Source organism: Symphalangus syndactylus, chromosome 16 (assembly GCF_028878055.3).
Source record: "Symphalangus syndactylus isolate Jambi chromosome 16, NHGRI_mSymSyn1-v2.1_pri, whole genome shotgun sequence".
Taxonomy (NCBI): domain Eukaryota; kingdom Metazoa; phylum Chordata; class Mammalia; order Primates; family Hylobatidae; genus Symphalangus; species Symphalangus syndactylus.
Genome location: NC_072438.2, coordinates 13847027 through 13871593, shown reverse-complemented (window position 1 = coordinate 13871593; position 24567 = coordinate 13847027). Strand labels below are relative to the sequence as shown.

The 24567-nt window shown below is 54.8% G+C and overlaps 1 protein-coding gene across 12 annotated transcripts in view; it reads right to left on the bottom strand.

Moving 5' to 3' along the window:
* Nucleotides 1-24567, bottom strand: part of ABLIM2 (actin binding LIM protein family member 2) — a 190657-nt gene that overhangs the window by 162178 nt on the left and 3912 nt on the right. The window lies entirely within an intron of this gene.

The window sequence follows — 24567 nt, the reverse complement described above, 5'->3', positions numbered from 1 at the left end:
GAGCCAACCGCACCAGCCCAGGACATGGGCCAGGGAGGCTGCTGGAGCCAGGCTTCTGCTAGTCAGCACAGCTGGTGCCCTGCAGGCTCCCAGCACTCAGCACTGCCTGGGGATCCCACGGAGAAGGAGCCTCAGATTCCCCTGGCCTCCAGCCTGCTGTCCACCCCTAAGCATCTAGTTTATTCAAAGGCAGCCCCCAAGGGAGGCCCTGGTGGTCTCAGCCTGGAAAGGGAACACTCAAGTCTCGAAGGAACTCAGCTAGCAGGTACTGATGGCTCACAGGGCAGGGTGGCCAGGGTGGTGCTGGATGGCCGAGGCCTGGCCGCGTCTGTCACCAGTTCCGGGATGGCCCATGCTGGGAAACATCACGTTGCTTTGAGGCCATCATCTTAAGGGGATTCTCTGTAACGTTTGGGAGAGGGCCATGTGGAGGGGTTGGCCTTCTGAGTCCTGCCTGGGCCCTCAGCGTCCTCCTGGCTCAAGACCAACAACTGCAGGGGCTATGGCAGGGAGAGTGGACGCCGGCGCCGGGCACTGATCTGGGCCTTTCCACAGCTTTTTAGAATATCAAGTTGTCTAAGCTTCCCCGAGACACTGTGAGGTGGCGCCATACTTGGGCCCGCCTTACTGGGACTTGAAGGGAGGCAGCCTGGCCCGAGCCCAGGGTGTGCTTGACGGCACCTAGGGGAGCACAGGGTGATCTAACCTGGCCTGGAGGGAGCGGGGGGCTTCCTGGAGGAGGGGGTGTCAGAGTCCAGCTGTGAGAGGGAGGAGGAATGAGCCAGGCCCAGGGAGGGGAGAGACAGTCTCAGCAGAGGGCAGTGCAGCAAGGACCAGAATACAAAATCAGTATCACTGGGCTGATGTCAAGGCAGCCCCAAGGCCGAGCTCCCCGAAGGCTCTAGGGCGGGCTGTCCTTGCCTTGCCTGGCTCCTGGGGCAGCCTGCATTTCCTGACTTGAGGACGGCAAGGTGACCCCAGGGCTGAGCTCCCCCAAAGGCTCTAGGGGAGGCTGCCGTTACCTCGCCCTGCTCCTGGGGCGGCCCGCATTTCCTGGTGGTGGCAGCATCACTCCAGTCTCTGGCTCTGTGGTCACCCCACTCTGCCTCTCTCTTAGAATAACTGCGATGGCACTGAGGGCCCACTCAGATCATCCAGGATCAGCTCCCCATCTGCAAAGACCCTTTTTCCACATAAGGCAATATTCACAGGTCACAGAGATCAGGACCTGATATGCTGGGGTGGGGCGCAATTTCTCAGCTGACCACACGCAGCAGCAACTTAACTGATACTATATGTAAATGGTGAACAAAAAATTCACAGAAAACACCTTTATTCCTTGTGATGTGCTCTACTATTTTCTACTCAACTCACCTTCTTATATAACGCACACTGCTTCGACCTACTAAACTGATTTCCTGCCAGGGACTGGGTCGCCACCTGCAGTACAGAAAATTCTATCCTAACCTCTGCAGCTGCATCCTGCCAGGGTGGGGACCGGGGTGAGAACTATGATGACTTTAGTAAAAGAGGGGGATGAGCTGTTTATGCACACAGAGGGCAGGCGGGACTGACAAGGGCCTGGGAGGACCCCCGACCCCTCCCTGACTCTCTCACATGCTCTCAGCCACCCTCTGCTGGCCCCGGCGCAGAAGCCTGCATCCCTGAGCAAAGCAGCCTGCATCTCCAGCACAGCAGCCCGCATCCCCAGCACAGCAGCCTGCATCCCCAGAACAGCAGCCCGCATCTCCAGCACAGCAGCCCGCATCCCCAGCACAGCAGCCTGCATCCCCAGCACAGCAGCCTGCATCCCCAGCACAGCAGCCCGCATCCCCTGCACAGCAGCCCGCATCCCCAGCACAGCAGCCTGCATCCCCTGCACAGCAGCCCGAATCCCCTGCACAGCAGCCTGCATCCCCAGCACAGCAGCCTGCATCCCCTGCACAGCAGCCTGCATCTCCAGCACAGCAGCCCGCATCCCCAGCACAGCAGCCCGCATCCCCAGCACAGCAGCCCACATCCCCAGCACAGCAGCCTGCATCCCCAAGCACAGCTGTGCCGGCCGAGCTCAGGCCTTGGGGTGCCTGGACATCCCTCCGTGGGGTGGGGTGTGCTAGCAGGATGGCTCGAGTGGCACAGGAAGGACCTGGTTGGAAAGGAAACGGCGTACATGGTCCCACGAGGCTGCAATCGCCCCCCTGCACTCATGCTCACCCTCTCCCCGGCACACAACCTCTCACTCCCTGACAACCCAGTGCTGTGGCTGCCACCCATCACGGGGGCATGGATGGGGTACAATTACTCACATCTTCATTTCTGAACACTGCTTAAAAGCTGAGAAGTAATGAGATCAGGCCCTGAAACACAGGACAGGTGGGAGAGATTTTCACTGAGACTTAAAGCGAGGAAGACACCAGTGCTTTTTCAGGATTGGAAAACTTAGGTTTAGAGGGATCTGAGACCATCCAGTCCCTGGAGAAGGATGCCCAGCCCTGGCCTTTCCTGAGCACTGGGCCCCCAGCTCCCTCTGAGTGCTGGATGCCTCCGTGGGGATGCTCCGGGCACCTCATGGTCAGAAAACAGAATGCGGAAGGCCTGCTCACCGCCACCCTCCCTCACCACCACTCCCGCTCTCCAGCAATGCCGCACATCATGAAGCAAGGCCTTACCCCGCTGTCTTCCCTCGGGCGACTCAGTCCTGGGCCTGCAACAGGCCCCAACACTCCACAGCCCTGGGACCTGGGCCCAGCGACTGAACCTCTTAGAGCCTCAGTTTCCTCATCTGTAAATGGGGATACCATGGACTGGGTTGCAGGGAGACTAAATGAGATGATGCCTGTGAAAGCGCCCGGCCCCTACCCGGGCACGTGGTGGGCACTCGGTAATTGGCATCTTTGTTCCCCAGTTCCTGACTTGATGGGTGTCCCATGGCTGCTATGACACAGTGCCACAGATGGAGGCTTAACAACAGGCATTTACTCTCCCCGGTTCTGGAGGCCAGAAGTCCCAGATCAGGGGTTGTGAGGACAATGCAGGCTCTGGGGCAATGGGAAGGACCTTCCTGGCCTCTTCCCGCTTCTGCTGGCAGCCGGCAATCCTCACGAGCCTCAGCCTGCAGCCGCGTCACTCCAGTTTCTGTCTCTGACGTCACGTGGCCTCCTCCCCACGTGAGTTCACATCACCTTCCCTCTTCTCCCTTCCCAAATCCAGCATGACCTCATCTGGACGAGTTCCATCTCGCAATGACCCTACCACCAAATAAGGTCACATGCGGAGGGGTCAGGGGTTAACTTAGTGGGAATGCAATTCAACCCCTAGCAGCGGCTTCCCCCTTTTCATCAGGGGACCTACACCCTGGGTGCCCTGGCACAACACGTCCCCATTAAGGGAGTTTTCTCCCCGTCCCCTGCCGGGCATCTCTTCTCCTGCCCCCTCCTGTCTGCCGGTCCGTATCTCTCCTGGTAGAGACGGGAGGTCCCCACCCCACCCTCATTGGCCTTCCACTCCTTGCCAGACTAGCCTCCCAGTCTCCAGCACACAGTGTCCTCTTTGGGGCGCACCAGGCCTCCCAGGTTGAGAGCAAACTCCTGGTTTCGGATCTGCAGACCCCAGCCCGGCTGGAGCTCATCCCCAGGTCCCACTCTCTTCGCCCCTCGCCCCTCACCCCTCACCCCTCTGTGCTCTGCACACGCCCAGGCTGCCCAGCTCCACCTGGGCCCATGCCCCGGCCCCTCGACAGCATCTCTGCAGGACAATGAGCATTGCAAACGCCCCTTGAGACAGCAATTCCCAGAGCCCCCTGAGGTGTGAACAGGAAGCTGGACACCATGGAAACAACCCAGGCAGCCAATGGCTGGGCTAGTTAGGCAGTGTCCCCGCCCACACCACAGTCCTGAGTGCCACTAACACCAGTGCATTTGTCCATGGGGGGAGCACCTGTCAGGTGCCAGAGCAAGGCACGTGGGGACATGGGGGTCTCATCATGCATGAAGCTGGCAGGTTGGGGGGGTTGACAAACAGTGAACAGCGAGGTGAGTGCCCTCTGCAGCTGCTACGGCTGCCATGGGCACAGGCGGACGGATGGGCCTCAGGAGGACAGGACATCTGCACCAAACACTGAAGGACACAGCTGAAGAGGGGATAGAGGTACAGAGGCTCCGAGGCCAGGCAGAAACAAAGGCAAGCGGAGGATGTTGAGCGGCCATGAGGGAAGCCTCGAGGGCCAGGACTAAGCATGCCAGCTCCCTTCCTGAGCTCTCAGGCAGCCCCAGGGCAGGGTGAACACAGAGACGCAGTGAGAAAATCCACAGGGAGGATCGGAGGGGATGGCGCTGCGTCTCCCTGTTGGGAGGTGCCGCTCCTCCACCACACCCTGCCTTCTGTCCCCAAGGAGGCACTCGCCCAGGCCGGAAACCAGGCCGCCTCCTGCTGCCCCTCCCTCTCCACACCCACAGCCCCTCCACACACAGCTCGGCCTAGCCCCCGTCAGCAAGAAGAACGCATGCTAAATAAAACCAATAGCGATCCAGCTCCCTGCCTGCAAAATGCAGACCACATGCCCCGTCTGCCTCCTGAATCAATAAAGACAAATAATCCAACAGAAAAATAAGCAAAGAAAGGGTCAGGAAATTCACAGAGACACAAATGGCCCGGAAATGTATGAAAACGCTCTCAGGCTCCGCAGCGCCAGGAAGGCCCCCTTTTCCCATGGTCTGGCAAATATTCAAAAGACTGACAGTGTCCTGAGCTGGGCTCGGAGGGACCAGGGACGAGGGACTTGTGCCCTTTTGGTACAGGTACAAATCAGGACAGCCACTGGGAAGGGTGGCTTGGCAGAAGGCATTTCCATCCAACAATTCCTCTTCCAGGAATATCCCTTACATGTCTATTTGCATGTGGGTACAAATACATACTTGTGAGAATTTTCATCTCCACTAGGTGCACACAGGTGTGCTAAAATCTGAAAGTACTTGGGAGCCAGTGGGTCCCGTGCACCTCTGATGGGCACAGTGGCAAGGACCCAGCGTCACCGAGGCGGGCCCTTGCCCAAAATGCTCAGCCAAACCCAGACATGGAGAAACAGACCAGTCCTGATGGTGGGACATGCCGCAAGGCCACAGGTCCGGATTTTTCAAGTGTGTCCGTGGCACAAAAGAAAGAAAAGGAAAAAAGGTAGGGAGAACATTCCAGAAAAAAGGCTACTAAGGACAACAACACATGATAACCAACTGCAATGCGTGATTCTGGGTCGGATCCTGGAGGAGAAAAGGTAAGCAAATACCCGCAACGGACACCTGGGGATAACCGGGGCAGCCAGAAAGTGGACATTGCACAGGCGATGTTTTGCTATCGATATGTGCTAACGTATTGCTATGTCGGAATGCCTGCATCCCCCAAATTCATGTGTCGAAGTCCTCACCCCTAATGTGAGGGTGTTAGGATGGGAGGCCTTCAGAAGGTGATTAGTTCATGAGTGTGGAGCCTTCATGAATGGGATTAGTGCCCTTTCAAAAGGGACCTCAGAGAGCTCCCTCGCCCCTTCCGTGTGTGAGGACACAGTGAGAAGACGTCATTGATGAACCAGGAAGCAGTCCTTTCCAGACACTGCATCTGCTGGTGCCTTCATCTGGGACCTCCAGCCTCCAGGACTGTGAGAAATCAATGTCTGCTGTTTATAAGCCACCAGGCAGTGACATCCTGTAAGAGCGGCCCCAGTGGATGAAGACAGATGCTCTCAAGAAGCGCAGATGACGCGGGTTCCGAAGGACTCGGCACCCAGCCCGGAGGCCGGCATCATGGGCAAGGGGCCTCTCATGGCTGACCTGTTTCCTCATCAGCACATCAGGACAATAAGAGCTCCCATTTCACAGGTGGTGAAGAACCAACGTGGTGAGGAATGAATAAAGCAGCTCGTGGAAAGTGCTGTGCGTGGGGCCTGGCACCCGGTCCCTGCGCTGAGGTCACCTGCCACGGAGCTGCTGACAGGACCATTAAAACCCCGATTGTGCATGTGCTCGCCCATGTTCACAGCAGCAGAATCTCCACCAGCCCAGCATTGGAGACGATCCTTGCATCCATAGACATGAACAGATGAGCAAAACGTGGTGTATACGGACGATGAACTAGCACTCAGCCCTAAGAAGAAATGAAATCCTGATGCAGGCTTCAGCATGGATGGCTCTTGAGGACACCATGCCCAGTCCCAGGAGGACAAATATCACAGGATGCCACTTATATGAGGTCCCAAGAGTCATCAACTTCATAGAGATGGAAAGTAGAAGGGTGGGTGGCAGGGGCCAGGGAGTCAGTGTTGAAGGGGGACACGGCTTCCATTTGGGAGGATGAGAGGGTCCTGTGGATGGATGGCATTGCTGGTTGCACAGCACTGTAGTGTATGTGTTTAGTGCCACAGGACGGCACATTTAAGAACGGTCTAGTTGGAGATATAACGTACACATAGTGCCACCGTTTTAAAAAATGATGATAATAGATGCCCTCTGTGCCCAGGGCAGCAAAAATCCAAACTAGACATGGGGGAAGGGCTCTGCTGTACCAGGTGGGGGCCTCGCCTTCTGCACCCCGCGTGGCTGACTTTGTGCGTCAGTGGCCTGTTGCCCACCTGAGTCTCTGGGACCCACCAGATAACTCGTGGTCCGCAGGGCATCTGCCAACAGCGCCACTGTCTGAGTCATGCTGACGAGGCCGAGGGAAGTGGAGGAAGGAAGGTGCATGACATTTTCCCACTCAGTGTGGCTAAATGTACGCCTCACTGCCTAGTGCCATGTCCTGCCACATGGCGTCAGGTCCAGCTGCAACTTTCCAGAGCACACGGCGGGGCCTCCCCGCTCAGGCCTCAGGAAACCAAGTCCTGTCACTCGCTGCTATGGTCTGAATGTTTGAGGCCCCCTTGCCAAATTTGTGTGATGAAATCCTAACTCCCAAAGCAATGTATTAGGAGCTGGGCCCTCGGGAGGTGATTAGGTCATGAGGGTGGAGCTCAATGAGCTCACTGTCCCCTTCCGTAGGAGGACACAGAGAGAAGGCCCCATCTATGAGGAGGCGGCCCCCAACAGAGCCCACTCTCCATGCCTCCATCTGGGACTTCCAGCCTCCAGAAGTGTGAGAGTTCAACGTCTGTCTTCGTAAGCCACCCAGGCTGTGGTATTTGTCGTGGCAGCCGGGCTGACTCATACACTGACCTGGGCACTACTCAGGCCCTTAGTCCCCAGCAGGCGCTGGGACCCCCCACTCTGCCTTAGGGGCCCACTGGCTCACGGGATCCTGAGCCGGGGGAGACAGTCCCTGCTCTGGAAGTCCCTGGTCAAGGAAGGCGGACAGAAAGGGCACGAACCTGGACAAGCGGACAAGCCCATGCCTCACGGGCACAAAGACAGTGGGGGCGGCCGAGGGCCTGGGGAGTGGCTACAGGGAGTGCGCCCCATGGGGCAGGCCTCTGGTGGATTTGGGTGAAGGGGCAGGGGAGCGAGGGCGTCCCACAAGGGGAACTGCCTGTGCAAAGACACAGGGCTGGGGAAGGGCCTGGCCCTCATGGGAGCCCCTAAGAGCTCAGCCTGGCCAGGCACAGGGGGTGGTGAAGAAGTGATGGGAGGTGCAGTTGGAGAGACGCAGCCACATCACAGCCCCTCAGCCAAGCTGTGGAGTCCCTCCCTGTGCACAGGGCTCACGGGCTAGCCTGACACGGTCCTGCCCTCAAAATGCCTCCACCAAGTGTCAAATGGTGCAGCCACTGTGGAAAAGTAGGGTGGGCCCTCGAAGACTTAGAGATGGAATGGCCATTTGATCTGGCAGTCCCACCTTCTAGGTATCTACCCCAAAGAACAGAAAGCAGGCTCCCTAGGAGATACCTACACACCCACGTTCACAGCGGCCTTAGTCACATCAGCCAAGAGGCAGAAGCTACCCAGGTGTCCTGCGGCAAATGAACTGATAAACAAAATGTGGCCCAGCCATTCAGTGGAATATTATTCGGCCTTAAAAAGGAGAGGAATTCTGACACAGGCTATGACATGGATGACCCTTGAAGACATTACGCTGAGTGAGATCCGAGTCACAGAGGGCAAATAGTGCAGGATTCCATTGATAGGAGGCCCCTAGAGTCGTTGAATCCACAGAGACAGAAGGAATGGGGGTGACAGGGGCTGGGTGGGGGAGAATGGGGAGTGAGTCCTTAATGGGGACAAAGCCTTAGTTTAGGGAGATGAGAAAGGTTCTATGGATGGACAGTGATGATGGCTGCATCATCATTCAACTGTGTGAATGGACTTAATGCCACTGAACAGCATACTTAAAAATGGTTAAAATGGTAAATTTTAGGGTGAGTGTATTTAACCACAATAAAAAATAAAATTTAAAAATACAAAACAATCAAAAACAAAAAACAAAAAAAAGAAGAAAAAAATACAAAACAATCACATGGAACCAAAAAAGAGCTCATATAGCCAAGATGAACCTAAGCAAAAAGACCAAAGCTGGAGGCATTCTGCTACCTGACTTCAAAGTATACTACGAGGCTACAGTAACCAAAACAGCATGGTACTGGTACAAAAACAGACACACAGACCAATGGAAAAGAATAGAGATCTCGGAAATTAGACCACACATATACAACCATCTGATCTTCAACAAACTTGAGAAAACAAGCAATGGGGAAAGGATTCCCTATTTAATGAATGGTTTTGGGAAAACTGGCTAACCATATGCAGAAAATTGAAACTGGACCCCTTCCTTATACCTTACACAAAAATTAACTCAAGATGGATTAAAGACTTAAACATAAAACCCAAAACTATAAAAACCCTAGAAGAAAATCTAGGCAATACCATTCAGGACATGGGCAAAGATTTCATGACAAAAACATCAAAAGCAATTTCAACAGAAGCAAAAATTGACAAATGGGACCTAATTAAACTAAAGAGCTTCTGCACAGCAAAAGAAACTATCATCAGAGTCTGGGTATGGTGGCTCATGCCTGTAATCCCAGCACTTTGGGAGGCTGAGGTGGGTGGATCACCTGAGGTCAGGAGTTCAAGACCAGCCTGGCCAACATGGCAAAACCCCGTCTCTAATAAAAATACAAAGATTAGCCGGACATGGTGGCAGGCACTTGTAATCCCAGCTCCTCGGGAGGCTGAGGGCAGGAGAATTGCTTGAACCCAGGAGGCGGAGGTTGCAGTGAGCCGAGATCACACCATTGCACTCCAGCCTGGGTGACAAGAGCGAAACTCTGTCTCAAAAAGGAAAGGAAAGGAAAAGGAAAAGGAAGAAAAAAAAGAAAAGAAACCATTATTAGAGTGAACAGACAACCCATGAAATGGGAGAAAATTTTTACAATCTATCCTTCTGACAAAGATCTAATATCCAGAATCTACAAGGAACTTAAACAAATTTACAAGAAAAAAAACCCCATCAAAAAGTGGGCAAAAGACATGAACAGACACTTCACAAAAGACATTTATGCAGCCAACAAACATACGAAAAATCTCAACATCAATGATCATTAGAGAAGTGCTAATCAAAACCACAATGAGATACCATCTTACACCAGTCACAATGGCGATTATTAAAAAGTCAATAAACAACAAATGCTTGCGAGGCTGTGGAGAAATAGGAATGCTTTTACACTGTTGGTGGGAATATAAATTAGTTCCACCGTTGTGAAAGACAGTATGCTGATTCTTCAAAGATCCAGAACCAGAAATACCATTTGAACCGGCAATCCCATTACTGGGTATATACCCAAACGAATATAAATCATTCTATTATAAAGATACATGTATGTGTATGTTTACTGCAGCACTATTCACGATAGCAAAGGCATGAAATCAACCCAAATGACTATCAATGATAGACTGGATACAGAAAATGTAGCACATATACACCATGGAATACTATGCAGCCACAAAAAGGAACGAGATCGTGCCCTTTGCAGGGACATGGATAGAACTGGAAGCCATTATCCTTGGCAAACTAACACAGGAACAGAAAACCAAACACTACATGTTCTCACTTACAAGTGAGAGCTGAACAATGAGAACACATGGAAACGGGGAGATGAACAACACACACTAGGGCCTGTCAGAGGGGTCGGGGGAGGGAGAGCATCAGGATAAATAGCTAATGCACGCAGGGCTCAATACCTTGATGTGGGTTAATAGGTGCGGCAAACCACCATGGCACACGTTTACCTATGTAACAAACCTGCATGTCCTGCACATGTATCCCAGGACTTAAAATAAAATAAAATTAAGAAAAAAAATACAAAACAAAAGCAATGCTCCCCATCTGGCGAAGGAAACAGAGAATGTGGTCAAACACACCACAGGGAGCCATGCAGTGGGATCCCACATGGCAGCTAAGGAATCAGCCATGGCAAGGGATTTCATGCCAGGCAGTAACTTCGTGAAACAGTGCCAGAGGAGGACCGCATTGTGCACCACCCGGAGGCTTGGAAACCTGGCGGGGAGCATGGGGGAAAGGCGGCAGTGGCACGGGGGGCCTTGCCTGCATGTGGGAGCCACACGTGGCCTCTCTTTAACCGGCTTCAATGCCCCTTCAAAAACAAACGCGCGTTCTGTCTGTGACGCTGTTACTCCCATGGCCACTGCTACTGATGATGGAAGCGATGATGATAAAATCGACCCCAGAGAATACACAAGAGGGCAGTGACCCAGGGGAGCTGGGGCATCCTGAGGGTCCCACGGAGCCCGGCAGAGAGTAGCATCCGGACACATGCGGGAGGAGGGAAAGGGGTAATGATAGTCAGAAAAGAGTGCATTTACCCCAGCTCCTGAGTCAGGGTGGGGTTCAGGGAAGGCAGGTGGCCGCCAAGAAGAGCTCTGAAGAAGTAGAAGCTGGACCAATGCAGAGGAGGCCTGGGTGGTGTGAACGGTGTTTTTCTAGAACTCCTTACTCATTAAAATCCATGGTAAAGCCTGCAGCTGTGGGCTGGTCTCCAAGGCCACTGAACCTGACCTCAGGCTCAAGTGGACCCTGCCCCTGTCTCCAGCCCCCTGACCTGCCCTTGCCTTAGCCTCACCTGTCTAGATATTCTCACCATCCTGCGAGTCATCTCCAGGTAGCGGGAAGGGCCTGGGACTGGGAACAGACAGCCTTGAGCTCAAATCATAGCCTTGTCTCTTCCCGGCCATGTGACCTTGGCCACCCCCTCTCCCCAACCTCCAGAGCCCTAAATATTTCTAAGAATTCTGGAAGCACTCTAAAGAGATCACAAACATCGAAGTGCCTGGCCCTGAGCAAACAAAAGCTATAATCTTATGGATTGTAAGAGCCACAAGTCCAAGCCCCAGACATGACCTGCAGTTAATTACCAGCCCCTCTTCCTCCTCGGCAAACCACAGCCACACACGCCTCCTTCACAGCTTTCCCCGCAGCTAGCTTCCGTTGGCCTGAAGCTCACAGGTACCCAGGGAATGATCTTGGCCAAACACATGCACCAACATCTGAATAATTCAACTTCCATAAAAGGGGAAGGGAGGTTATGCTTAATATGAAGCATAGATTATGCTTTTATATTTTTTATTTTGTAGAGAAGGAGTATCGCTATGTTGCCTAGGCTAGTCTCAAATTCCTGGCCTCAAATGATCCTCCTGCTTTGGTCTCCCAAAGTGCTGGGATTACAGGAGTGAGCACATAGATCTGCTCCTAATATCAGCCAGTTATGCTTGATATTAGGAGCAGATTTATGTGCAGATCTGTCCACAGGAGACCTATTTGGGAGGGCAATTGTGAGTTCTAAGTAAAAGGGGAATTTGCAACCAGTGCTGCTTGCCATGCCGTATCTAGGGTCCCATCTGAAATTTCATATGTCCACCTGTGTGGGGCCAAATGCTGCACCTGCACTTTTAGTAGAGACAGAATACATGCACCCTGGATCTGAGAAGAGTGGGAGGGCCCCCCCCCACCCCAGCTCCATGCAGGAGCCCACCGGAAAACCTAACCATGGGTGCAGAGGGGAACAAGCTGCTTGGCCATGTCATCCTGGGGCCAGCGGGGCGCCGTGACCAGCCCACCTCCCTCCAGCTGCAAGCCCAGCCTCTAGTGGCACAGCTGTTCGAGTTGTCCTGAGTCAGGTGGTACCATGGGAAATAGAGGGTTCTATTCCTGGCATAACTAACCCTCTTTCCTGGATCTAGGACAGCAAGGGCCAGGACACTGCCCGGGTCTCCACATCGGCTCGAGCCCCTCCCAGAGTGTCTGGGTCTCACAGTCTCTATGGCACTGATCCCCACTGCTGTAACTGCCTGCTCCCAGCTGGTGTCTCCTGCTGCCCGCACTGCCCGAGGGCATGGACTCTGCCTCCCCTCACTGCCCCAACATCACCCTTGGGGCCAGCACTGAGGGTCCCAGTGCCCAGGGGGTGCACTGGCAGAGCCCATTACGACGACTCTCCACCTTCAGGCACAGACGGCACACAGTCCTGGTCACCCGGCTTCCTCATTGCCCTCCCTGGCCCAGGAGTTAAAGAGCCACTAGCTTGAACAAGATGCTGCTAAGCCTCAAAACAGGTGCCCACCCCAGCCCTCTGCTGCTCTTGAGTGAAATTATGACAAGGGCTGTGGGTGGGCTGCATGGGCTCACTGGGTCAGCTGCCGAATGGTGCATCGTGGGTGCTGGCATCCTTGATGTGTGCTTGCGGCCACGAGGTGGGCACAGAGGGGGACCAGGGCTCCTGAATCAGTGGCCTTGCTCTTAATGGCCCTCACTCTTCCCCTGCACGGTTGGACAAAGGTGCCACTTCCTGCAATGGTGCAGCACCAATTGTCCCCTCTCTGGACCCTGCCCTCCCCAAGGACAACACCATCCCTTTCTGGTCAACGAGCCCCCAGTGAGAACGTCAGCCTGGCCCAGCCCTTGAGGAACCTCAGGCCTGGGGAAGGCGGGAGGGCGAGGAAGATAGCTCAGTGAACGAGAGGGGAGGCACAGGGACGTGGCCTTGGCACCTGTTCCCTGAACACTCTCAGCCAGCCTCCCTCCCCTCTGCAGGCCCCCCTCTTCCCAACTGCAAAGGCCCCAAGTCCTCCCTTGACCCTGGCAATACCAGCTCTTGTCCTTCTTCTCTCCTTCCTTCATGGCTAAACGTCTTGAAAAGGGTGTCAATGTCAACAGTGCCCATACTGGGAGGCGGGGGTGGGAGTGGGGGGCGTCTGCAAATGCATCTCCTGGGGCCTGCCCAGCTCTATCACAGCATCCCAGGCTGAGGCCCAGGCATCTGCATGTTGTACTGTCAGGGGTCTCCACCCCTCTAAGGAAGGAGCTTCCTCCAGACACCGACTCCCAGGCCATCGAGGCTGGGTTCCCTACACTGTCACTGAGCACATACTACCAGCCAAGTGCTATGGGAGGTACCGGAGGACCACGGTGCACAAAAGGCAGACAGCACTGTGGAGCCCTGCATCCTGCACCCTACCCAGGGCCTAAGGTCAGGGCACGGATGAAGTTCCTCAAACACACCCCCTCCCTCCCATATCGGGGGCTCTGCACTAGCTGTCCCTGCTGTCAGGTGCTCTTCTCCCACTGCTTTGTCTGGCTAACTCCTACTTGGTTGGATGTCACCTCCTTCAGGAAGCCTGCCAGGATTTCTGTCTCAGGCCAGGTTCACTTTCTGTCTGGCCCCACAGCCCCCCTCCCTGAGAAGTTCTTTCTCATGGAGTGTCATCACTTACTGCATGCCTTCTTCGTTGGCTGGGTGCTCCTGGAGGGAAGAACTGCCTCCAGTGCCCGGCCAGAGGATCGACATGCTCCAGAGAACATACCACCTGTAGCCTCCCCGCCAGGCCTGTGGATGCTGCTTGGCTGCATGTTAGAGGGCACGGCTGCCCGTCAGCCCTGGGGCGGGGCCGGGCCTTTGCAGCAGGCTGGGGGGTCTTCTGTGAGGGGCGTCCTTCCTGCTGTCGGTCTCCTCGGGGAGCGGCAGGTCCTCACTGAGGAAACCAGCGCTCGGAGGGGAGGACTTAGGTCCCAGGAGAAACCACCAGCCCCCACCCTAGCTTCTCAGGTCAACACCAAGGAGGGGCCGGCTGTAGCCTGATGGTCCCCTCCCTCCCAAATCCAGAGCAAAGTCCTGCTGGGATCTGCTGCTGGGCCACAGGGGTGCCTGGCAGAGTTGGGGAAAGGGAAGGGATCAAAGCACCCAGCAGAGCCTCAGGGAGAAGCAGCCCCTGGTGCTGGGACAGAAATTCCCAAATTCCAGCAAAATACTCCTTCTAAGTTGTCAACCTCCTAGGAGGCTGTGGGTCACATTTTAAGGAAGAAGAGACAGAGAGTTTCTAAGTCCCTTCCAGAATCCGCATCTACCCCCTATGGCAGTGATGACACTGCCCCTTATGCCCCAGGGCCGCCGCTGGGGGACTTGTTCTATTTGAAAGGCAAGGCGTGGAGGAGAATCACAAATACGCAGACAGCACATAAAATGACTCCCGCGCTGAGCTGAGAGAAGGCTTGTGAAAGCCTCACAGGAAGCTGACCCACATTTAATGCAGATTATGGAGGGAGGGAGGGAGGGGGCCATTCAGCTGAGCACAGGGTCTGGAAGGACACAGCCTGAGATCCAGTGCCAGCCCAACGGGTGACGCGGGACAGGCTTCTCCATGTCACTTTGCCTCTATGTCCCCACCTGTAAAATGGGGAGTCACAGCTCCCCACCGCGCCACCCGGTGTGAAGAGGACTCACAGAGGTGACACGGCCCACACTCAGCCAGTGTTATGACCCCCGCTGTGCTACTATTCTCCACCAGCCACCGGGCACCCTTTTACCAAGAAGCGTGAGCTCTTTGGAAAGCATAAAAATGCACCATCCGCAAAAGGGATGTTTTTTATCAGGCGCAGAACTCTTTGTTCCCTATTGGCCTGAGAATTTGAAAGAACCCGTGGGGAGACACGCTCTGGGGAGGCGGCGGCACTGAGTGGGTGTTCTCAGAGGCAGGCATGCCAGTGGGAAGCCCACCTCCCATCTTTACCAGCCGTGTGACCTGGGGCGGGTCATGCCTCCTGTCTTATCCAAGCGCCCTCATCCGCCAACTGGGAGCAGTAACATCGCCCCACAGGGCTTTGTGGTGTCGGAGATCAATCTGCAGCCTCGCTCTGGTGCCCAGTGTTGCTAGGTGCTCTGTAAATGGCAGGTATTGATTTTTTTTTTTTTTCCAGACAGAGTCTCGCTCCGTCACCCAGGCTGGAGTGCAGTGGCATGATCTCAGCTCACTGCAACCTCCGCCTCCCAGATTCAAGCAATTCTCCTGCTTCAGCCTCCCAAGTAGCTGGGATTACAGGCACATACCACCACACCCAGCTAATTTTTGTATTTTTAGTAGAGGCAGGGTTTCTCCATGTTGGACAGGCTGATCTTGAACTCCTGACATCAGGTGATCTGCCCACCTCGGCCTCCCAAAGTGCTGGGATTACAGGCGTGAGCCACCGCGCCCGGCCAGTATTGATTTTCATTAGACAAATCAATCACTCCCTTTGGTCCCACTCTGGTGAGCGCCGGGGGTTCCTGAGGTTGCCAGCACACCCAGGATATATTTAGCTCTCTGCTGGAGCCCTGCCGGGTGCTAGCATTCCAGCTGAGGACATGAAACCTCAGGCCAGCTCCTAATTTCTCATTGGCAACCATGGATTTTGCTGCAGAGCAGAACTCCCTTTCTTTTATAACCATAGACTAAATTATCCCCAGACTACACACTCGTGTATGTATATATATACACACACACACACACACACACACACACACACGCTTGAGATCCCTGTGCTTGTAACATGTCAATACCGCTCACAGCCCTAGCTCAACAGTGAAAGTCCACCTCCCAAAATAGAGAATCTCAGAGCAAGAGGACCTGGCCAGCCGCCGGGGAGGCTGACAGCTGCTTCCTAATGGAGTGTCCTTGAGAACAAGTATTGAGCAAACCCACCACTGGCATGTCCTTAAAATGGATAAGCAGTGAAAACATAGAACAGCGAAGCATTAGGAACAAAGGAAAATTGCCCATGATCCTAGCACATCTTTTTTCTGAGATGTTTTCCTGCGTATTTTGCAGACTGTAAGAAATGATGTGTCCTGTATTCTTTGTCTGCCACCAGCCTTCACATATAGTTTATTCATGCTTCATAATATCTTTAATGCACAATATTCCATCTTTTATCAGCAGCTGTCAAAGTATGGTCTAGGGAGGTCCTGAGGACCTCACACAGGGTTTGGTGGTCAAAATCCTTTCAATAACAACACGAAGATATGGTTTCCCTTTTCAACCTCACTCTCTCCTGAGTGTACAGTGGAGTTTTGCAGAGGCCGCATGACATGTGACATCACAACTGATTTAATGCAGGGCAGACATCAGAATCCAGCCGTCACCTACGAAGTCAGATAATGAGATTTACAAAGCTGTAAGGCAGTGCCTCGACTCACTTAAAACGCTCTTATGTTAACGTGCAGAGCAGTCATTGTCCTTTTGCGGTTTAACACATCTTTTATTTTTCAATTTTCATTTATTTATATATATTTTTGGAGACAGGGTCTCATCCTGTCACCCACGCTGGAGTGCAGTGGAGTGCAATCACGGCTCACTGCAGCCTCAACCTCCCAGGCTCAAGCGATCCTCCTGCCTCAGCCCCCAGAGTAGCTGGGACTAGGCACATGCCCAGCTAATTTTTTTATTTTTTGTAGAGGCGGGACCTCACTATGTTGCCCAGGCTGGTCTTGAACTTCCGAACTGAAGTGATCTGTCCACCTTGGCCTCCCAAAGTGCTGGGATTACAGGTGTGAGCCACCATGCCCAGTCAACAAATATTTTTTAAACTGTTTTAATTTCGAATACAATAAATATCAAGAAATATAATGCACGTAAGCAAAAGCTCTCTAGGGTCCTCGATAATTGAACCCTGAGGCCCTAGAAGTTTGATAAGTGCTGCCACAGATAGACAGGAATTTCCTTAGCCAGTGTTCTGCGGTTGGACATTTACGTTGCAGAGTATGTAACCCCTGCAATCAATGGCTTTTTATTTCTGAAATTCATGTCTGTGTTTCAGAGCCTTTCTTCAGAAGAAATTCCCAGAAGTCGCATTATTCCATCAAAAGGCATGAATGTATTTAAGGCTCCATACGTTTCACCTAACTGCTCCTCAAAAGATTGGACCAATTGAAATTCCTGTCCACAGTCTGTGACAGGATCTAGCTCCCGGGATGTTTAAATTTAGCGAGTAACATTTTTTTATCCTATGGGAAGTCATTCTCACTTTCTCATCCATCCTAGAGACCCCACAGGGAGAAGAAAAGGTATGGACCCCGTAAACAGGATGCACCAAGAGAATACCTGTGCCCGGCTGAGTAATGCCTCCCCCAGAAGATATCCACATCTAATCGCTAAAACCTGCGACATATGGTTAAAAGGGGAGGGGTCTTTGCAGGTGTCATTTACATAAAGCGTCTAGAGACTGGGAGATGATTCTGGATGCTATGGGCGGGCCCTGAGTGCAATCTCAAGACTCTTTATGGGCAGGAGGGAGCGGGAGAGACACACACAGTGGAGAAGTCGCATGAAGATGGAGCTGAGGGAGGTTTGAAGACGTTGCCCTGAAGATTGGAGCAATGTGGCCACAAACCTCAGAATTTGGCAGCCACCAAAGCTGGAGGGGTGAGGACTGAGCCTCCCCTGAGCCCCCGAGGGAGCTGCCAGTGCCGTTTAGCCTCTGACACTGACACTGAACTGCTGGCCCCCAGAGCTAGGAGGAAATGCCTTCTCTTGCTTTAAGCCTCCCGGCTTGTGGTCACTGGTGACCGCAGTCCCTAGACACTCACAGGTGGTCTTTGCCCGGCACTCCGGTTGTGCCACCTTCCCTGAGCGAGGCACGGACCTGCACAAAACCCTTTCTTTAATGTGTGAATCGCCCTTTAATCACGAAGTCAGCCCTAGGCCCAATATCCCAGAAGAGGGGGCACGAGTCAGGGCCCAGCTGGAGACCAACCCCAAACTCTGGTGTGGTTCCCTGAGGCCCAGGTGGGCAGGCACCAAGGGACAGTGGACCGACCTTGTTGGGGGAGAAACCCCTCACCAAAGCCCACCATGCGCACCTTCCTTGGCAGAGAAGGGGTTTGGGGTGGCAGGAGGTAGGGGCAGAGGGAGAAAAGGAGGAGGCAGCGGCGGTGCAGCAGAAGCCCTCCTGCAGTGGTCCTGGGCCAGGCAGGTTCTGAAGGGCCCAGTGTGTCTGGAGGGGAGAGAATAAGCTGGTGGATGAGAGGGCTGCAGCTGCGGGTGACCTAAGCAGCACCGAGGTCCTGGGGAGGCCTCCCCACTGGATTCCAGAGGGGGCTCTGGGCCTACAGTGAAGCAGGGCCCACAGGAGGTGAGGGAGCCGCTCAGGACGCGGGGGCGCCATGGCGCACCACGGTGAGGAGTGCGGGTTCTGCCGCTGGCATGGTGCTTCTCAGCCGGATCACCTCGGGAGAGTTACCTAATTCCCTGGGCCTCCGTTTGCTCACCTGTAAAGTGGGAATACTGGAAGTCCCGAGCAAGGAGATGTGATGTAAGGATTATAGGGTGAAAGCACATTGCAGTGCAGCCCCGGTGCGGTGCTGGGTCCACATCGGGGAACCGCGGAAGCCGTTCCCCCGTGGGCATGCGCAGCAGAGTCCTGCTTGCCTGGAAGCAAATGCTACATCCCAAGGTGTCCACTGCCCCAAACCACACACGGGCTCAGAGTTGGAAAGATCCTCTAGGACAAGCCGAACCCCAACAGAGATGAGGAGGTCAAGGCTCAGGGGGTGCATGGCCTGGGCTGGCTCCTGGTCCCCCGCCTCTCCATGAGACCACCCCTATCTCCTCCCAGAGCTGCTTATGCACCAGGAAACCCAGGCTCCGCAGGCACCAGGGAGCTCAGGCCACGCCAGGACGCGGGATCTGGAGGCACTAGGGAGAGGCCAGCTGTGCCGAGGCCCAGGGTCTCCAGACACTAGGGAGAGTTAGGCCACGCTGAGATCTGGGGTCCCCAGATACCAGGGCAGATCCAGCCGGTGTGTGAAGGGGTCTGCAGGGCTGGGGCCATCTGGAGGCTCCAGGGGAGATCCACTTCCCTGCCTCTTCTAGCTTCTAGGGGCACCCGAGTTTCTTGGTGCAGGGCCCCTCCCTTCACCCTCAGAGCCAGGCGTGGAGACTTCTCTCTCCTCTCTGCCGTCTCCTGCCTTCTGTTAGCGAGAAGCCTCTGGCCCCCCGAAATCCAGAGCTGTCTCCCTGTGGCAAAATCCTTCACATAGTCGCATATGAACAGTCATTTTGCCACATGAGGTCACATAGTCACAGGGCCTGGGATTAGGACATGGGCACTTTTGAGTCCACTGTTCAGCCCCCCCACACCATCCAAGAAGAGGTATTTCAGAGAGAGCAGGTCCCAGCTCCAGGCTACAGAGCGGGCAGGAGCAGATGCAAATCTCCGCAGGAAACCCCAGCTTGGTCTGTGCCCACGAGTTCAGAGGAAGGAGGGAAGCAGAGGGCCTAGAGATGGGAAGAAAGCTTCACCGAGGCCCTGGGGTCCGGCAGCGCCTTGAAAGGGAGAAGAGGAGGGACTCTAGGAGAGTCGGGGCGGGCAGAAGGCAGCAGGAAGAATGCAAGGCTGTTGGGGGATCAGGGCAAAGACAGCACATAGTAGGTACTTAATAAATAGTCGTGGAGGGACGGGAGGAACATTCTGGAAGAGCTCTGAGCCCTTGGGAGGCTGCTGACTGCTGGACACAGAGGAGGCCTGGACCTGGGCCGAGACTTCCCCAGCACCTCACACCCAGGACTGGCCCTGGCCCAGACAGGACGGCGCCTATGCAGAAAGACCCCACACAGCCCGTCCCTCTGTGGGACGATTCAGAGGCTCCCCGTGGGACTGAGTCCCCACTTGCCAGAGTGGTGTCCCCCATCCAAATGCCTCTTCCTGGCTTCCCCTCCCTTCCCCCCTCACCTTCCTCACACCTCCCTCGTGCTTCCTGGGGTCACCTCTCAGGTAGGCCACCTGCACCCAAGTTCCCGCTGCACCTACTCAGGGAGGCTAAATGGAGACAGTTGTGGGGCAAAGGGGTTGGAACATCATGAGGGCATTTGAAACTTGGCTGCCAGGTCGAAGGTCTGGATGCTCCTCGGAATTCTTCCTTCTGGTACTTCGTGTCCAACTGCAGCATCAACTGATGTCATTTTCCATGTGCGATCCCGGGGACACTGAGGTCCGCAGAAGCAGAGGGTCAGAGAGACAGGCCAGGCTGTCACATGGAATGATGGCGGACAGACGAGGAGGCCATGCTGCACTGGGGACAGAGTTCCACCCATCACTCATCCTCCACTCCTTGGGTGTTCATGAAATGCCTCCTCTCATTCCACCCGAGTGGCTTTCAAGGGAGCCAGTACAAGGCCCCGTCGTGCCCTGAGGACAGACGCCAGCGGGGTCAGAGGCAGCATGCTAGCCACAGTGACACTGAGCACTTTTCTTGGTGTGCTGGCTGGACGCACATTGCCAGATCGTCTCTCTAACTCGTCGCTCTAAGCACAGAGAAACCAAAGTCCCAAACTTCCAGCACAGGGTGCGAGCTCTGTGCAGGAGGTGGGAGGAGCCACTGCTGCTGCCTGGGATGGGGGCTGCTCAGTAGAATGCGGCTAAAATGAAGCTTCGAGCTGAGACCGATGACTCAAGACACCACGCCTCCTGAGGATGCTATGCCAAGAAGAACCGGGAGCTGGGCGGCTCTCTGGAGACGGTGCTCCTCCTGGCACTGGGCTGCAGCCTTATAAACAGGACTGAGATGGGGCTGGCAGGGGAGACGGCAGGGCCAGAGAAGGGGAGGGGAAGCTGTGAACCCAGCCTAGGGTGTGGGTGACGATGCCAAAGCGGCTCCCACAGGGCACGACGTCAGGTTTGTCCCTGAGCTGTGAAGGGTGTTTACAGCTGTGACAAAGGCCACCCTGCCCGTTCCCTGGTGCCTGCTGTGCCCAGGCCCTCGACTCTCACTCAGCATCTCTGAGTCTACAGTAACCCCTCAAAAGCAGCTGCCATCACCTGTACTTTTTATGTGGGGAACCTAAGGCAAAGGGCAGTTAAGCAATCCGCTTGGAGAAACACACAACTAGCAAGTGACGATTGGGGCTGGAGCCCAGGTGTGCCCGGCCCCAGAGCCAGTGCACCTTCTGAGGCACCCAGACTGCCCCCCTCACGTTTGGAAATGTCCGGCCAAGGGAAGTGGCATGAAGCCACCCAGCTCGTTATCCACAGCAGACCTGTTTGTTCTAGGCCTGGAAGCTGCTGATGGCGGGACGCCCCAGAGCCAGCCCTGGCAAGGACCAGTGAGCATCCCAAATCCAAAGCCCCCTCCTCCGCCCCAGTCCTTCCCACAGACACGAGGGACCCAGCTGCCCTCCTAGCTTGAGCTCCAGGCAGACATCCACAGAAGCCGCTAATCTGCAGGCGGCGAGGCACCTCCCTCCACGCCAGAGACCCTCAGCGTGAGGCCCAAGTACTGCTCACCCAGCCGGGAGCATCTCGAGAGCCCGATGAGAAAGGCGGGCGCAGCAGGGTCCCCAAAATAGCAGCCAGGCCTCACACCCAGACAGTGGGCGGGGTGGGGCGGCAGTGTCAGAAGAAAGCAGGGTCGTCCCCTGAGGATGGCAGTGGCCCTGTTTTTACAGATGGGTACACCGAGGCACAGAGGGACAATGACTTGTCCAAGGTCACAGAGGTCCAGGCGAGGGGCTGGAGACACTGCTGGGCTGGGCTGTGTAAGCAGGGGGAGAGGCACTGCCTTCAGTGGAACAGATGGGCCCTGGGCGGGATTGCAGGATTTGGGGTGGGGGTGGGGGAGCCGGACCAGAGAGCCAAAGGTCCACAGGGGCACATGGGCTCAATGTGGTGAAAATCTCTCTCAGGCCCAGGCTATATGAGGGTGAGTCACAGGGGTCATGCAATGACGCTAGGCAGGAACCCCCATAGGAGGCGGGTTTGGGTCTGGTCCTGCCTCCTGGCTCTGTGCTGGCAGGTCCTGCACCTGGAAAATGGGAATAACACACCACGGCCCAGGCGAGAAGATGGGCTATGTGAGACCCTCACCAAGAAGCACCATCATGATGCCCCCAAACGGGCCAGGCTTTATCCACACCAACACTCAGCCACGCCTTATGAGGCAACAGCCAATCCCCCATCGCCACCGGCTAAAGCGTGCAGGCAGGGATAGGCGGACAGAGCCCGCCCAGCCAGGGACACACGTGTTGCGGCTGAGTTGGGCACACTGGGGTCCAAATCCCAGCGCTGCCATTTACAAATCACGTGACACCAGGCCCCGGATGGGACTCGCAGGCATTTCCTCCTCCGTAGGCAGAGATGCCACCGGCCGCTCTGAGCAGCACTGCCAGGACCCCGGGAGGAAACCTATACGAGCATCTGGCCCAGGGCCCCAGGGCGGCACTTGATGAACCGTGGTCTCTGCGACATTTAAGCCTGTCCCACCTGGGCGCTGCCCGACACCCTAGACACCCCGAGCAGCCCTGGCCATGGAAAAATTCCTTGAGTAAATTAAGACTACTCGACTCGGGTTGCTCTGTGCTGGGTGCGAGCCTGGGAGGTCTGCTCTTTCCGGGCTTCCCCGGGACTGGGACAGCCTCGTCCATCATGCGGGGATGACTGCAGGACCCATGTGATCAGCCTCAAGCACTAGGAGCTACCCCAGGACATGACCCCCGTTTTCCTATTGCAACTATTTTAACAACCTCTGTGAGCCTCTACCACGTGCCAGGCAGAGGCTGATCAGCTCATGAGACCCTCAATCCCTATGGAGATCCTGGGGAGGGGCAGCAATGGAAAGAAGGACACAGAGGTCTGATCTTTGATCATGCTAGCAAGTGGCGGGGCTGGGTGTGAGCCTGAGACCCCACTTCAGGGTAGGTTTTACGGAGCCCTACCTAGGCAGAGGCACAGCCAAGGGGTGCAGCAAGGAAGGCCCCTAAGTATCTTTGCAGGGAAGGGGCTATGGAATCCAGGCTCTGGGGTTGGTTGATGGCATCAGGCCAGCAGCCTGATCTGGCTTCAAGGATAGGCAGTGCCCGCTTAAAGGGCCAGCAACAAGACAGGCCCCTTCATCTCCCAGTGTTGCCAATTTCCTCTCGCGAGCTCAGAGGTCTCCCATGACCCAGATGATGCTCTGGAAGCCCAGGCTGTGGGCCAGGCAGCTTTTCCGAGTCAGGGACACACACCTTTTTCTGGGACAGTAAGACTGGACTTTCCAAGAGTTCATCAAACTCAAGACTTGATTCTAGAAAATATCCTATCTACCCCCAAACTATCTCATTGACAGAAACCATAAAGAGTCAAAGGATCTTGGGTGGCCAGGTTAGGAAGCAACCCTGCACATCACGGAAGAACAGGGCAGAGCTTGGGAGTGACCAGGCTAAGCGGAGACTGCCAATGTCTGGGCAACAGCAGTCCTCTCCAGATACAATCTCAGATGAATTTCTGGGTCGGGGGGGTCTGGCTTCTGCTTCACCTCATTCAGAGTGGAGTCAGGCAGGGAAAATCGGCAGCGGTGCAGCTGCCTGTGCTCAGCTCCCTCAGTGCTGGGAGACACCTCCATCCCACGCAGCAGGCAGCGGCCCTGCAGGACGGAATCGCCGGGCTTCTCCCGGAGTGACGGGTTTCTACCAGTGCGTGCCCTTCTCAGAGCTGGAGGCAGAGTGTGCTCTCTTCTTTCCATTTGATCTTTCAGTACAAAAGAAAAGGGCACACAATGAAGAAAACTTGGAAAACACATGGAAAGTAAAAAGGTGCAGAAGACGGAAAACTTTGTTCCTTCTCCCACAACTTACAGATGGGCACCGACGGCACTTCCATACATTGCCTCCCTCACTGTTTCTGTAGAGTTGACATCCTATATGACATACAATTTTGTCCTCAGCTGTTTTCTAAATTAAACTTATTTTCTTTTCTTTTTTGGAGACAGAGTCTTGCTCTGTCACCAGGCTGGAGTATAGTGGCACGATCTCAGCTCACTGCAACCTCTGACCCTGGTTCAAGCAATTCTCCTGCCTCAGCCTCCCGAGTAGTGGGGATTACAGGCATCCACCACCACACCCAGCTAATTTTTGTATTTTTAGTAGAGATGGGGTTTCACCATGTTGGCCAGGATGGTCTCAATCTCCTGACCTTGTGATCCGCCCACCTTGGCCTCCCAAAGTGCTGGGATTACAGGCGTGAGCCACCGCACCTGGCCAATTAAACCTATTTTCTTAAGCATTTTCTCCCAACATTAGAAATTCTTTACATATGTAGTTAATTCTTCACATGGGTAGTAACTTCATATACATGTCTTCCCCACTGCCCAATTAGAATATAAGTTCAAGAGAACATAGATTTTGGGTTGTTGTCAACCGTTGCTGAATCCCAGGGCCTGGAGCAGCGTGGGCTCATGTATTAGTCTGTTCTCATGCTGCCAGTAAAGACATACCCAGGACTGGGTAATTTATAAAGGAAATAGGTTTCATGGACTTACAGTTCCACATAGCTAGGGAGGCCTCGCAATCATGG